At 29.8% G+C, this 16,693-nt stretch overlaps 1 protein-coding gene across 3 annotated transcripts in view; it reads right to left on the bottom strand.

Moving 5' to 3' along the window:
• Window positions 1-16,237, bottom strand: part of LOC124359566 (FERM, ARHGEF and pleckstrin domain-containing protein 1-like) — a 171,631-nt gene extending 155,394 nt beyond the window's left edge. For all 3 annotated transcript variants that reach the window (XM_046812425.1, XM_046812427.1, XM_046812428.1), the window contains exon 1: window positions 16,093-16,237. The gene's annotated coding sequence lies outside the window, so the exon portion shown is untranslated. The remainder of the gene's footprint in view (window positions 1-16,092) is intronic.
• Window positions 16,238-16,693: the final 456 nt, after the last annotated feature.

Here is a 16,693-nt window from a genome sequence, read left to right as displayed (position 1 = left end):
GATCAATTTCGCACTGTATTGATTCTGTCTGTCTAGCTATTATAAATGTTCAAATAATTGATGACTTAAGTACACTGTTGTAATTTTGCTCCGGACTAAAAACACACATTTTAATATTATTTATCATCCATTTGTAACAAACAAGGTATAAAAATTTTATCTTTTTAGCTATCTCATCTTTTATGTGTTGTTACTATTTTTATTTTCTGGTTGGTTTTTATGAAGTTTTGTTTTGACATTAATTTGTAACTTTTAAAGACTACCAATATGAATTATTTACGATACATTTTTCTTGTGACATATTTATAAGACTTAAACCATTTCTGAATCATAGGTTTTTCTATTAAAAACACAGCCAGACACTAAACAACGTGAATAGACCATATTATAGGAACTGTTTTCCTTATTAACCATATCCCAAAATATTTCCGCAAATTTGTTCAACAAACTATGTAATAAATAAAAATCAATGATGTATTAATTCAAATTTTTTTATAACATAACGGTTGGATATATCCTAAATCCTTTTATCCTTTCAAAACTTCTATCGTCAATAATAAACTTCAAACATAAAATTTTTCATTTAAAAAAATCATAAAATTCTTTAAATGATAATTTTGTGTAAACACTATTTTCTGAGAGCACATGTATATGTTGAATCAATTTAACCACTATATATATGATAATATTTATTTTTTATAATCCAAATTTAACTGACACTAAATAGTTGTTGACACTTTTAAACTTTCTTTAATGTTTCAGCTGGAGTACTTCACAGAGACTGAAACATTTGTTTACATTTTAATGTTATAATACAAGAGTATAAGTCCTTGATTAGTAGTGTAATGCACATCCCGTAAATTTAATTCCAGATTCAGCCAGTGACAAACTAAAACATTGAATTTGAAATGCTTGATTTAAAATTTGTTAATAAAATACAATTTAAAAAACTGTTGAGACTCACCTTAATGAGGATAATTGTGAATGTGTATTTCCAAGAATGTCTAGATTCTCAAGAGTGGTTAGCGTCCATGACGTTGTGATGTGGCATCTGTACATTAACTTGCTTCAATGTGCCATTATTTCCCTGTCTAATGTTCGCAAAACAAGACTTCTACATCTCAAAACCTATCATAAATGGTTATTGAAATATTACATTAACTTTCTAAGGATGTCTCCCTTATACCAAGAGTATATATTTTTTTACTGTAATAGACTTCTCAGTCTGAAGTACGGTATCTACCCTTTCTTCATCATGACAACAAGGCAAACTCAACTATGGCACTGGAAATGTCTTAGACCAAAAGAAGATTGCAATAGACCTATTTTGACAGATGTAGATTTCCGAGACCTACATATGTAGGTTTATATTTTCTTAGTCAAGACAATAAATCCAATTTAAATTGGACACCATAAATATTTTGGATCTGAAATTAATTTAATCGGACTGAGGAAAATGCTTTTTGGTCGAAGTAGGCTTTTTCAGTCCTTTGTGTTTACATATATTCTATTTATCAGGACAATGACAAAATACTACTATGGCACTGGAAATATCTTAGACCCCAGAAATCAACGCTTTAGACAGGAGTAGGTTTCCTAGGCACGCACACACGCGCACACACACACACACACACACACACACACACACACACACACACACACACACACACACACACACACACACACACACACACACACACACACACACACACACACACACACACACACACACACATGCTTAATAGAGTGATAACGCGAACTCAACTGAGCCATCGTAAATACATTAGACTAGAAGGGATTTTAAACGCCCAGAAGTAGACACTTTATAACCAAAATAGGTAAATATATTTTGTCGGGACAAGGAGGCAAACTCAACTATGGCACTGGATATTAGACCGGAAATAGACCACAAGAACTGGTGATAAGCAGTTTTTTAACCAAAGCAGTTTTTTGAGACCTATGTATATATTTTTTTGATCGAGGCAACAAAGCACACTCAGCTGTGGCATCGGAAATATAACTCATTTGAATCAGAAATGCTCCTATACGCGAAAAACTTGATATAAGAGACAGTACCGTAACCTCTGATTATCTATCCATGAACACTGAAATAATATGTACCTGATCGTATGTCTACTTATGTTTGAAAATATCATAGTGGGCCATCATTATTATACTTGTCTAAGTAGGCTACGGACTTTGATTTTTAAAATTGCATGTGAAACCAAAGAAAAAAGCTAGTTAGTGATATAAATTAATTAAATATGTAAACTTCGGCATTCAACAAACACTACATTTGACAAAAAACAAAACTAAAATTTAACATCGATAAATATGTCAAATATAAATCCATTATAACTGGGCAGTTTAAGCTTTTGGATACTATAGACTTCCAAGTATGTACATATGATGTAAATGAGATGGTTTACTATATTACAATAGTGTGAGGAACTTGAAATCGATAATTTGTCAACAGGCTGCACATTAGGAGAAACAATGAAACAGTACCTCCTTGAGAAACAGTATAGAGTTAAAAATTATTTTTGTTTTATGTACAGTTATGGCAAGAAGAACATACCTCACTGTTGACAACTTATGTTTCAGTTAAATTATGTGAGATGTGTTATGATTGAAGCATGACTTTTTTCCGAATCTGAATTTAGACCTTTTGAAAAGGCACAAGGAAAACCTGCACTGGATTGATTAAATTGAGAATTCCCCATCATACATCAACCTGAATTCAACAAGTTTTTTGGATAAGTATTACTATTCAGTCAAAACAGGGTACTTGTGAAAAACGAGTGTCAGAAATATATTTTTAACCATGAATCCATTCTCACCCATTAATATTTTACTACATTATTTTCAACAACTATAAGTATATATGGAAAATTTTTAATCATGTACTTTTTGATTAAAAATTCAATCAAAATCTTTATATGAATTATGAATTCTTTCTACTATAACGCATTATATATTACATATCACTGGAAAGAACAAAAAAACCTTCTAATGATACCTTTTCCAGTCCTCTAGATGGATTAGGAGAACTTCTAGAACAATTCACAAACATCTGTTCATATTTCTTTTTAGTTTAATTTTGGAAACTTCACATAGTCGTATTTAGGGAAATGTTTGAGATAAAAATTTACAATTTTGTATTTTTTTTAGTCTTAGCACTCACTATGAATGAACAAAATTTTAGCAAAACATAGAATGGTGAGTTTAAAATTGTTGGCTAAAGTATGTTGATTTGACTTGCAATGATCCTTAAAGTGCTTGTAATATGTGAAATACCTCTCCAGCTTACACAAAATGAATGGTGGGTTTTAATTAGTTTGTATGAATAGTAAGACTAATTGTTAATAATGGCTATTATTGGTTATTACAGAAAAAAAACCAAGAATGAGTAAATGAATATTAACTTTATCCAATATTTTTTGTATTTTGAAAGTGGTGGTTATTGGTATTTTAAATAAACAAATGTATTACATAATATTTTATTATTTTTAAGCTCATAAAGAAATTGTTACTTTTGGTAAGGGCGTGTACATAAAATACAAAAAAGAAGTATTTTTCAAGTTTTAAGTTTTGCATGTTTTATTTATGTGACTTTTTATAATTACAAATAATTATTAAGTTTTATATTAACCGACTTACATTACGTGTTGAGAAAAGAACTTAATCATTCATCATTGATTGCACAGTAATATATGATCATTAAATAATCCAATAATTGTATAATCATCCAATTATAGTCTGTCCTCCAATATCACTAGACTATAGCACTCACCCTGTCCTCCAATATCACTAGACTATAGCATTCACCCTGTCCTCCAATATCACTAGACTATAAATAGCATTCACCAAGTATTGAAGCTATTTCTGTTCCTGACGTAAAAATAGAGTTTGGTAAAAATGTTAATATACTCGTATAGGCTTAAAAATTACTAAAAATACATTTTAATCAAACAACCTCCAACCATTCCTATACAAATGTGGATATTTAATAATTTGTAAAGGTAGTTTTATTTTCCTTTAACCACCATTCCTTTTTCATTTTTTTCTATTTTCATTACATTTTGTACTTGTTCCCCTGTGATCATTTAACACACTGATTGCAACAGATGCCTTTATGGCACAGTATCAGAGTGATAGTAGTTGGCCTCACCTAGTATAGAACTGCAGTGAAGGCTACTTTTTAAATTTATCTATGGCTAAAATTTACTTTTAAATGAACACAAATTAAATTTCATATTTAATTTTAAATTTTACCATAGTTTGTTAAGAACTACACAAACCTCTTCATGTAATAGTTTCTAGCTTTATTTATAAGTGTTATAAATGAATTGTTCAAATGTTATTACAACTAAAACGGTTTCTAATCTATCAAATATGATTTAGTTACTTGGGTTCTATAAATGAATCTCATTTAGAATTATAACTTAAAATACAATTTATTTCTTTCTTTATGATTTTCCCCAATAGCCTAAGTATACATTTCTGTATATTAAAATATTAGTCATTCAATCTATACAGAGATTACTCCAACATAAAACAGGAATTGAAACGAACAAAAAGAGAAAAATACAAATATTTATTCTTTGAGTTAGATTAATCTAATGAATTAAATTAGATTTTCATACATTAAGTTGTGTTGTACAATAACTTTGAAAGATTTTCATTATGTACTTATCGGTTTGGGATAACAGTGCCTGTCTTTAAAAAAATATTATTGTATCTTACAGAGCTATTTCGAGATTTCTTTTGAATTCAGACTTGACTGTTCATTTTAGCATTATCAATTGGTGTATGTTTTTAATTCTTAAGAATTTTAATCTTTTTAATTAATATTTAAAATAAACTTAAGCACAATGATATAAACCCTATGTTACAGTGAGTGGTGTTAGTATTATATACCCAGCTCATATGTATTGTGTTAAAAAATAAGATTTTACTTTGACTAGGGATTATTAGACACTTATGATAAGGCCTTCTAATATAAAACCTAATACATGCATATATATATATATTTGGATAACTATGTTTAATTTCATACATAAATTAAAGGCTAACTGTAACTTAAGATGGACAAAAATAAATTCTCTTTAAAATCTTTAATGATTGATAGTTTCAAAAATAACAAAATTTAATGACTAGTAATTAGTAAAATTGTGTTGTTAAATCTTATTTTTGTGAGAGGAACTATAAATAAACTTTTAAAAATTCCTAACCTCATTAAAAGAATTTTTTAACTAAAAATATTTATAGCCAGCAGATTTTCTAATAATAAACCAACTAAGAGATATTTTTAACTCAATTTAAATTTATATAAAATGACAACAATTTTACTTTGATTTAAATTACATATAACTTAACATTAAAGTGCATATAATATTAATTACAATAAAAATAATAAGAAAACTAAACTGGTATGTAAAGAAAAATATTCTAATTTCCTATGTTGAAAATTTAACTATACAGTGAATATTCTAACTATATGTAACTAGTAACAAATACAGTTAACTATATTATTCAATAAGTAACAATAATTATTTTGTACCATGATTAGAATTAAATAATCATATTTGCATAAATACATCATAATATATCACTGAGCAAGTGAGGTAACTGCACATGGAAAAGTGACCTTACTTGTGCTTTCACTTAGTGTTGATGTTTTGGTTACAGTTATCTCCACACTGCTGGATGTGCTATCTTTAACACTTACTATACTTTCTTTCTTCTCTTCAATTGCTTGCTGTTTGCGCTTTGAATCGCCTGCAAGTAGAGAATGATTAGGTGAAGCACTTCTATCTCTTTGCTCTGATGTTATTCCACTTTCTTGCTCTTCGAGAAATCTATCCATATAATCCGTTATACCTGGATGCAATGTGTATTTCTTTTTTTCCAGCCTTGCTTTATTTGCGAATATATCATGTCTTTCAGTTTTCTTCCACAAATAGTAGAATTGAACCAGCTCACCAACTGATCTAGTTCGTACTTTGTCTTGCTGAATTTGGTGAAAGTCCTTGCCATAAGTTCGAAGGCCGTTTTCAAAGTTACGGCACTCTTCTTCAGACCACAAACTGGCAGTGTCTGATGGAGGTACAGCATTCAGTCTTCTCCTACGTAAGGCTTCTTCTTTATTATAACCGCATTGTAGCAGTAGATAAAGAGCTTGTTCATCATCTCTTGTGTGAGCTCCTAATGGTATTGCATGAACTCCTTGCGCATTGCTGAAGATTGGTTCTTGTGCTTTTATCAAATAGGTCTCAATTTCATTATCAGTCATTTTGTCAGGATTCCATAGAAGTTTATCATCATTTTCATATGGTAAGGCATCATCATATTTACACAGCCCTTCAGGAATAGCAGCTTGGTAAGCACTACCAATCATGATTGTCTTTTTCAATTCTTCTTCCTCACCCCCATAACCATAGTCATCATCTTCTTCTTCACTTTGAGGTCTGGACAATCGTAGTCTGAGAGATCGAGATGAACCTTCACCTGAAGGTCTTTGCAAACGCATTTTCACATCAGTGTCCTCATCATCATCATCTGACCTCGAGTCAAAATCGCCTTCTTTCTTATTTGCCATTCTCACAAGTCAAAGACAGAGGCAACTCGGTATATATTAACTATGTATATATGTATAGATATATTTAGAAAATAAAATAGTCCGCTGTTTTCTTCAGATTGCTGTCTTGTTTGGACTGTGCCTACCTGTAGAAGTGGTTCGGCCGCCACTGGTCCTCATCTTTGGTCAACTGCAACCAAAATAGAAGCTCTGCGTTACGCGGCCACTCACTCAATTTATGCAAATATGATCTGATTTAATTTGACTTAGAATAAAACACAATAAGCTAAGTAATGTATAAAAACATATAAGTTGTTTTAGAGGGTGTGACGTTTTTTTAATAATTCTAACCAAATACACTATTTAAATAAACATATACTATAAAAAAAGTTTTAAAAGTCTCGATGAAAAAATAAATAAATCCTCAAAACGGTACATTTCATATTTCAAGCCATTATTGTCACAAAGAAACAAGCAAGAATTTAATACTTGCAATATTAAAATCATTGTACAGTCTAAACTAGTCTAACTCAATTTCCATAAGTTATAATCAACCTAGGTTATAATATTCTAATAAGTAATTGCCACATATCCTATTACTGAAGACGGCTTTCATATTAAACAGAATTGACAAAATTAACATCTATACACACTTGTATTCATTATAGTGTGAAATATAAACATATGGACATATTTGTAGAATCATTAGAAATGTTAGATTGTAAGCCAACTTTAAGTATATTTTACGTCTTTGTTGATAAGAATGCTGTGATATAATCAGCTGTAGAAAATCAGGTTTTGTTGAGACATCACAGCAAAATGTTTATGCATTTGGTTATATGAAAATAAGAGTCACATTTTGATAAATTTTACACTTATTCAGTGTCATGTTGTTTTTAATGTGATTTCACTTAAGTTTTTAAAGTTTTGATAATGCTGTCTGTGAATAGATTTTAGTAGAAAGAAATAGCTTCTTATTAAAATGTTAGATGAAAAATGTTTGGTAGTAAACTCTAATATGGTAGGCTGTACTTGTAATTTTGGAAAAATATCCGACTTTATTGTGATAGCTAATTATATCAAGTGTCCTAAACAACCCCTATTAACTTTTTAACATTAGCATATCAAACAATATTGATGTTTGGATTATTATATATATAATGGATTTACTATAAATATTTTTTGTTTTATATATGAGACCAGTTCCCAACCCAAAATGGAGGATTGGTGGGTCGAGTTAGAATTTTAAAATGTAAACCTCTATCTAGTGATTTTGAAGACCCTTGTAAAAGAAGGACAATGTCTCAAACAGAGGTTTTTATCTCAATCCCGTATTAAATAGCTGTCTGTCAAGTTTTAATTTTAAAATATGCTAAAAATCAATAATTGTGTTGACAAACCATTAGTATTAATAATTAAATAACACAATAATATTAATGAAATTAAATTTAAAAATTTATTATTTGTAAATAAATTTGTAGTCTATACTTTTTATATATGTACACACTCTTAGACTTTTGGTTGTAATTTCAATTACAAATCATTGGGCATTTGTCATATTACAAGACACTTTATAATTAATTATTAAAAGCTACAATAAATATGACAAGTAGGCCTAATAGTTTGTGTTTGTTAGTTTTTATTCTATCACAAATATAACTCCTCAAAGCTTGGATTTCTCTTTTTATTTATAATAGGTTATATTTAATTTTAAAACCAACTTGATGTTTCCATTTTATTTATATTTTTGACAACAGTAATAAAAAATATTAATCATCCGTTTTCCCGCTGTCCCTTAGTTAAATTATATATTATTAGTAATATCGGTTTAATTGCATCAAACATAATACTTTTTTATAACTCTATATAAGTCACCAAGCAATTGGATTTCTCAGAATCGTAATTTTATCAGAATCTTATTTTTCTCAAAATTAGTAAGGTTTGTAAGCACAGTTACAATTACAGTAAAATAAGTTGTATTTAACATTTTATTACGTTGTTTAATTATTTGTATATGATGATTTTTATTTTCATGTTTTATACAATTATAAAATATAATACAATTTGAAACTATCAAACCATTGTGCTAATAATAAAAACATTGTCAGTAGAACTCATTTTTAGACTGACCTTGTCACACAATTTATGTGTTTCACTTAAACAGCTAATTCCCAACACTATGTGCATTAAAATATTAGTCAGATTTACCAACCATCAGAATAGTATAGTAAAAAAAAACCTTTAAAAAACCATTAAAAAACTTGTTTTTATTACTAGCTGTTACCCGCAGCTTCGCACGCAATCTTTAGAACCGAAGTCCTTATATTACTTAGTAAAAGCACTTATGATGTAAAATGATGGTAATAGGGATACATCAAGTAGATATTATTTAAGTTCATGGTGAATATTATCAGAGTTTAATTTAATTAATGTATCATGTTTTGCACATGGAAGAGCATTTCTGGTTCAAATTAATTAATTATATTTGATATGTCACAGCTGAGCATGCATTATTATTTTGATCAATAAAATACAAATACACAGGTCGCGGAAACCTACTTTGGTCAAAAAGCGTCTAATTTCTAGCCTTTATCACATATTTCAGGTCTAAGATATTTCCAGTATCATAGTAGAGTTTGCCTTGTCCTGACGAAGAAAAAATATATACTTACGTAGGACCGAGAAGCCTACTTCGGTTAAAAAGCGCCTACTTCAGATCGTTTTGATTCACTTACTATGTCACATTTCAGCTTTCAATATTTCCTCGATCAAATTCTAGATAGTTTGATTATTCAGTTCTCCGAAATCTACTTTTTTTCAAAATCATCTACTATCGGCTTCTGTAGTCTATTTTCAGTTTAAAATATTTCCAGGGACATAGTTTTTTGTGTTGTTGTCCTGATGAAGAAAATATACACATATACGTAGGACCTATTACGGCCTAGGGAGAAGTCCTACCCATTTCCTATGTACTTTTGGTATAAGGGAGAAATCCTTATTAGGGTTACGCAACATTCAAAAATAATTTTTTTGTTACGTTGAGGCATGTTAGTATTAATTTCTCTGTTTTCCCATAAGCCACTGTTAAAATGCCATATCACAATGTCAAGGAAGCCTACCAGTTTAAAGCAAGGTATGTGAAAACATTCATAACTTTGTTCATTAAGGTTGATTTTATAACAGTGTTTAAATAATATATAAAATGCATTAGATGATTTAATTCATCACTGGCGCAATCTGGAGTAAAATTTTGATATTAACCTTTTATTTACTATCTGCATTACACAACTGATCAAGCACTGTTTACTTAATATTTGATTGAATTTAAATGTAAACAGATGTTTCAGCCAGTCGACATAAAACTGAAGGTGTGAACAGCTGTTTAGTGCCAGTTTAATTTGGATTATGAAACGTTTAAAGTACATTTTTTCTGAATTTCAAAATATTTCAGGTAACTTTACTTATACTTTACTTCATATAAACCTTCCTCTTGAACCACTCTATCTGTTAAAAAAAACCGCTTCAAAATCCATTGCGTAGTTTTAAAGATTTAAGGGCATACAAAGGGACATAGGGACAGAGAAAGCGACTTTGTTTTATACTACTATGTAGTGATTTCACAAAAACCCCAAGGGAAGTGTAATGTATACAACCATTTTGAAATCAGTAAGAAATTTGTTTGAAATCGGTTTGAAAATTTTGATAAAAAACGATGTTTCAAGCACAGCGAATAAACGACGCAACTAATAATTAGGTCCACCACATTGATTTGTTAGTCTTGTTATTATGCACAACTTCTTGCATTTAATCTTTTCTGTATCTCTTATAGTTTCATGGATTCCTTCAGGGTGCATAACATTTAGAACACACTGTATAACACTATTGGGTTTAAGTTGAATATGTGTATTGCTTTTACTGAGTGACAGCAAAGCTACCACTTGGAGGGGTGAAAAAGTTTTACTACATCTGTCTTCTGATATTTCAATTATTAATACACAATATCATTTAAGAACACATTCACCATTTAAACATTAAAAGTGTATAGAAAACACTTGTAATATGCATGTAGCTTAGGAATCATAATACAGTCATTATTAATAAAGAAGATATATATCAGGACAGTTTAAATAAAAAGATACATTAAAATAGTTAAATAAAACTTTCTCTTAGGTAGAAGGAATTTTAGTACAGAATTAATAATGTAGGCCTAAAAAGTTCTCGTTACATAATTGATGTGTCATGTAGATACAACTCCATTCCATTATTAAATCCTTAAATTAACTCAATTTATTTTCTGTCACAAGTTAATATTTTGTGTAATCATTTTGTTGTATTAATAGTCACGCAATAAACAAGACACAATAGCATTTTTTACATTAAAATTGAAATAAAATAAGGAATATCCTACCACCAGATAAGCTATTTGTACACTTTTTAAATTTTAAGAAAATTAAAAAAAGGCTCTATACCTAATATTAATAATAAAACTCCAATAAGACAAGCTTTGATTTTAAACAAGTAATTAAAATGTGCTCTAATCTCTCGTAAAATCACAGAGAAGAAAGCTACGCTTTACGCCTGGCTCAAGCACAGCCTTGTTTACAACTGCGCATTAAAAGACCTGGGACCTGGCAACAGGCAAACAATACATGATTTATGCCAGAAAACCATCTCCAAACAGCCCATTATTTCCTTCAATTGTTTTAAACTTTATTGGTCGCTTAATGTCTAGCACTGCACCAATCAAACTAGTCAATCTGATTGCATATTACTTTATACCATACTTTGATTGTCGATTGTTTGCTGTTCACTAAGACTGTCTGATGATATAGTGGCACTTGCAATGAATATTGATCAATTTATTCAAAGGTAGTAAGAATGAAATTCACAGCTTCTAAAAGGTTTTCTCATAGTAAATGAAACCTTAATCATGATTTTCATAGTAGGGTGGGGCTCTGAGGTTTCAAAAAGTGGAAATAGTTCTCTCTAAGTAAAAACTTCTGTTCTGTATGCCAAAGTCCAACATACTGATGTCATAAAAACACAGTTTATCATAATTATCTTTTAAAACACTGGTACAGTGGAGTCCCGCTAATCCGAACACGTGTAATCCGAACAGGTCCAGGAGGAATTATTTATAACGATAATGAACAGTTATAGGAACTAATTACATAAAAAATGAAAATGGGTGCATCATTTCGTACATAAACAAAGAAAACTTTAATTAAATAGACATACAGTATTTTATTAAGACAAATTGTGTACGGTACAGTACATAAATAATGAAGTTAAATACAGTACCAAATTGAAACTTATAGGTTAAGTATGAGTTAAATTACTGTATTAAGAAATGAAATCAAACAAAAATTGGACGTACAGTACTGATATTATTATTGAGTACAATATTAATATTGTTAAAAGACATAAATTCAGTTATTGTCTTCTGTCGAATTAAAGAGAGTCTATTGGATGACGCGTAGTTTCGTACAACTATTGAACGCATGGACCCGTACAATATCCAGTACGCTCACATTGCTTAACAATAGAACTCTCACACTAAATACGATAAATGTGCTTAGCATTCGCAAACACGTTTATTTGTCAAGAAATACAATGCAACAGTCAGAAAACATGTTTTAATAAACAATGTTGATAATTCTATGACAAAATATACCCATTCTCAAGTTTAAAACCGTATTTTTCTGTAATTCTGGCTAATCCGAACAATCACATAATCCGAATAGGGCTCGGTCCCAATTAGGTCGGATTAACGGGACTCTACTGTAATTCATTTTATTTTCTCAGTAATTATATACAATTCACTTGTCACCACAATGGATTTCTAAAGGTAAAGAAACCTGAAAGACTGTCGGAAAGTCAAGTTATTTCTAGATAATCAACATTATCAATATTTATCGCAATGTCAAAGTCTGCTGTCGAGCTAATCTCTACAATCAGGTTTGTCTAGATCTTGGCTTAGGTTTTATTATTTTTTTAGTTCTCTAACAATAGTGATCTAGTCCTCTGGAATTTTGATACTATACTGATGGGTACTTTCTCAAGGAATGTTTTTAACCCTAGAAGTGGCAATGCTTCCACACTTCCACAGTGGCAAGCTCTTTTTGGCCACTTTGCAGAGTATTTTTTAGAAATTCACCAAAAATATATTTTTTACTCTAACCTAGTCATGTTGCATACTGAATTCTTCAGAAAGAGTTGAATGTTCATATTATGACAAAATAAAATGATTTCTTGAAACCTGAATTGGACTTATCATGTGAAAAACCAAAAAATGTTGATTGACCGAACTAAAATTGTAACTTTGACACTTTGTAAAAAATAATAAAAACATAGTTACAGAAAATCCATTATATACAAAAGGTAGAAACAATAATTACCTACAAATACCAAAGGAAAAAGTTTGAAAATTATAAAAAAGTAAATAAAATAAATGAAAAAATAAAAAATAAATTTTTTTGCAAAATAGCAAAAAAAGTTGTTTTGTTGAAACTGGTAAAAAACAACCTAAATGCTGTAGAATCTTTGCATACTATATTTTATTTTGAAGAGAAAGAGTTTTTCTACAGATCTACCAGATCAGTTTACTACAGTAAATTATTATTTTTAGTTTTTTGTTTGTGATCAAACTTGAAAATGAAATTTGGTACCAGGAAACAGTGAATAAACAAACTAACAAAGGATCGTAAAAACAATGCCAAATTTATTACAAACCAAAAAGATAGACAATGTTATAATAATAAAGAAAATATATAGCTATATGTACAAGCCAAGAGAAACGAAACAGTCACATAGGCCTACTCAGCTAGTTTTGCCACAGACCACGAGGGAAAACTTAGGATTATTTCAGTTAGTACCATTGATTATTTCATCGTGATGTTGATGATACTATATGAAATGTATTTGAAATTTAGTGAAGAACGCAACTGTGCAAACTAGGCGTAAAAATAATTATCGGTTGCCTAGCAATAAGTGGCAATGTGAAGCGACTTCTAAGACGTCACGTAACACGGCGGCGTAAATAGAACGTCTCAGACGTCGCTTGCCACTTGGAGGGTTAATCGTCACTGTAGCTCACAATGATTACCATCAGCCCATTCAACGAAGTTGCAACATTCCTAATTGCTTTTAGAAAAAAAAGGTTATCATGTGAATAGGTTAAAAACAGTTATATCTTTCATCAACTAATTGTGTAACTAATTATAAAACTACTGTATAACAACCCAAGATAGAAAGTGAAAATAATTATAATATAAATATATTATTTTTATAAATATAAAAGTTATGAAGACCACATTTTTTTAATTACGTTTTTAAAAGGAACTGTAAGTTGATGGTAACGATCCTAGCCATCATTAAACCATTCCTGAGAGCAATGAATGAGAGAAAGTTCTTATCAGTAAAATATCAAAATTATAGAGAGTTTGTTGATTGACGTAGACTTACAAATTACAACATATCACATACACAACCATAAAATTACCAAAACAAAAAAAAAACACTACATACAAATTTTTTTTTATCCATATAAACTCGTTTGTAAGTGATCAACTCTATCTCGCGTTATGACTAAATCTAAAGACCAAAACAGACAGACACCTGCTTGTTTTGGCAAGTTTGACGTCACTGTGACATCACTGTTACCAAAACAGCAAAACCAATTTCACAATTGAATTTAGCAATTTTTCCATCTGAAATAGTATATAATTAGTGATGGTAGTGTTGAAGTACTATATGAACTGTCAAAACAAATGCGAGTCAGATCGACATTATAATATCGATTGCCACTTGAGAATCGTTTCAGATCGACATGATATTGATTGCCAATTCTAGGTTTAAATTACAGGATTTTTAAGATTTTATATCTAAAAAAATATGATAGTATTTATCAAATGTAACATCTAAAACAGTGTAAAATTTAGTTACTTTTTCCTATTTTGAAGGATGAACTTATCTGACAGTTTGAGACACAATTAACACATATCCAATGCCATTGTACTAGCAGTCATTACTCAAATTCTGTATAGGCTAAATGATTGTACTTTCTTTGAATTAATTCAGAACTATATTATTATTTCAATACATAAAAAACGGCAATAATCAATATAAATAACTACAGTTAGAATGTTTTTGTATATGATAGTTTAGGAGGAGACTTTAATAAGTGGTCTACACTCGTTATTCGGTTGCTTTTATTGAACAATTTTATATTTTATCCAACTTCTATATGTAAAAATCGTACACAATAAGAGTTTTAATAAATAACCCTAACAAGAAGAATCTTGTACATTACAATTTTAAAAAAATAGATTTTACACTGACATAACAAAACCAACTACGGCCTAGACTTAGATATCAAAGACACCTTACAATATTTATAACATGCCCAGCTTAATATCAATGGGTAACCGCTTTAGTGAAATGGAGGTAAGAATTCTCCCCATAGGTTAACAGAAGCCAATCCCACATGTTGAAGCCACTTAAACAAATCTCGTCACTTGAGAGAAATATCTCACATATTTTAATCATTTTCAAAGTCTCAAAATACTAGTTACTTCTTCCTGCTTATTATTTACATTAAAATTACTATAACTAATAAGTTGGAATCATATGCTAAGTTAAATAAATTGTTAGATTGAATTATTCCTTTGGATAAAAACATTGAACCATTCAATAAAACAACTGAATAACAAGCGTAGGCCGCTTATTAAAGTCTACCCTAGTTCAGATGGTTCTAATCGATAATCTGGTACCCTGATTCCAATGTAGTAGTGACCATTTACTATACTATCAGTTGAATCAGCAACTAGCCTAGTTGTGAATTGACTGGTAAATGATCATTGTGATTGTGTTGAAATGCCTACTATAATAGGTTTTATATTGGGTATGTGTAACATCAACTGAAAAAAACTAGGTGATGCCACTAATACAGAATCATCTTGCTTAAAACATAAAATTGTTAGATTTTATATTTATAATTGATTAAATATACACTTCATAATCAATTTATAAATCATTTGGGCAAACTCATTGTTGAATGAACTCCCAATTCCTACTGATAATTCAAGAACATTGTTTCTGATATGTTTCTCTTAACTAGTCATATTGGTTGGTACCGATGCCTCATTATATGATCCCATATTTTTGTATATCAAAACTAGCAAAGATATATCTTTAAACTGATTTGAACAGACCATTTCTACTTAGGTATTGAAATAGGGTGGAGTAGGCTATAACGATAAGATGTTTTTTAATTTCAAAACATCCAATACAAAAATTTGAATAACAAGCTCCCATTAATTATTGTTTGTTTTCTTTTACAATATTTGAAATAATTTTTCAGTAGTTCTAAGTTTACTACTCTACTCTACAAAGAAAATGAAGGCGAAACCACTAAGAAAGCAGAATTCTTCTAGTACTCTATCAGTAAAATCTTGTTCATAAATATCGTAATATTTAACAATTGAACTAAAGAAAATAAATGACACACTTACCTAAAATTCACTATTGCATCTGAAGTATCTGACACTCTTTCACAAACGTAAACAAACACAAACTCACAGACATTACACACCCAACCCATTGGCTATTGAGATTGAAATTTACTGCAGAAGCAGAACCAGTGTGGCTGTTCCAGTATACGCACACACTCCCCTACATAGATTTCATTTTTTACAAACATAATATTAATAAGTCCCAAAGCTTTTAAAATAAACAATAATAATTATAATTGTAAAGTAATAATGATTTGTATTCATTAAAATACTTAATTATTATTTAGAATTTGGGGGTATCAACACTTAAAAGTAACAGCCACCTCAGCAAAGAGTTATCTCATTTTATTTGAATGCAACCAAAGAGTTAAATATTTCTTTTCATTTGGCAAGAAATTTTAACCATCTAGATTTGTATTTTACCCTTCCCCCTTGATTATGTACCAGTTATATACATATGTGGACCAGCAATCTAGGAATACTGTAGACTGTCAATCCCTATAAATAAGACGTTATTAGAATAGATGCCGTTTCACACCCACTCATAGGTCACGTGCGCGACAACTATGTCCGCTGTCGACACAATTGTTAATTCACCGCG

Source organism: Homalodisca vitripennis, chromosome 4 (genome assembly GCF_021130785.1).
Source record: "Homalodisca vitripennis isolate AUS2020 chromosome 4, UT_GWSS_2.1, whole genome shotgun sequence".
Lineage (NCBI taxonomy): Eukaryota > Metazoa > Arthropoda > Insecta > Hemiptera > Cicadellidae > Homalodisca > Homalodisca vitripennis.
The sequence above is the reverse complement of the archived record's forward strand: the minus strand, read 5'-3'. Positions and strand labels throughout refer to the sequence as shown.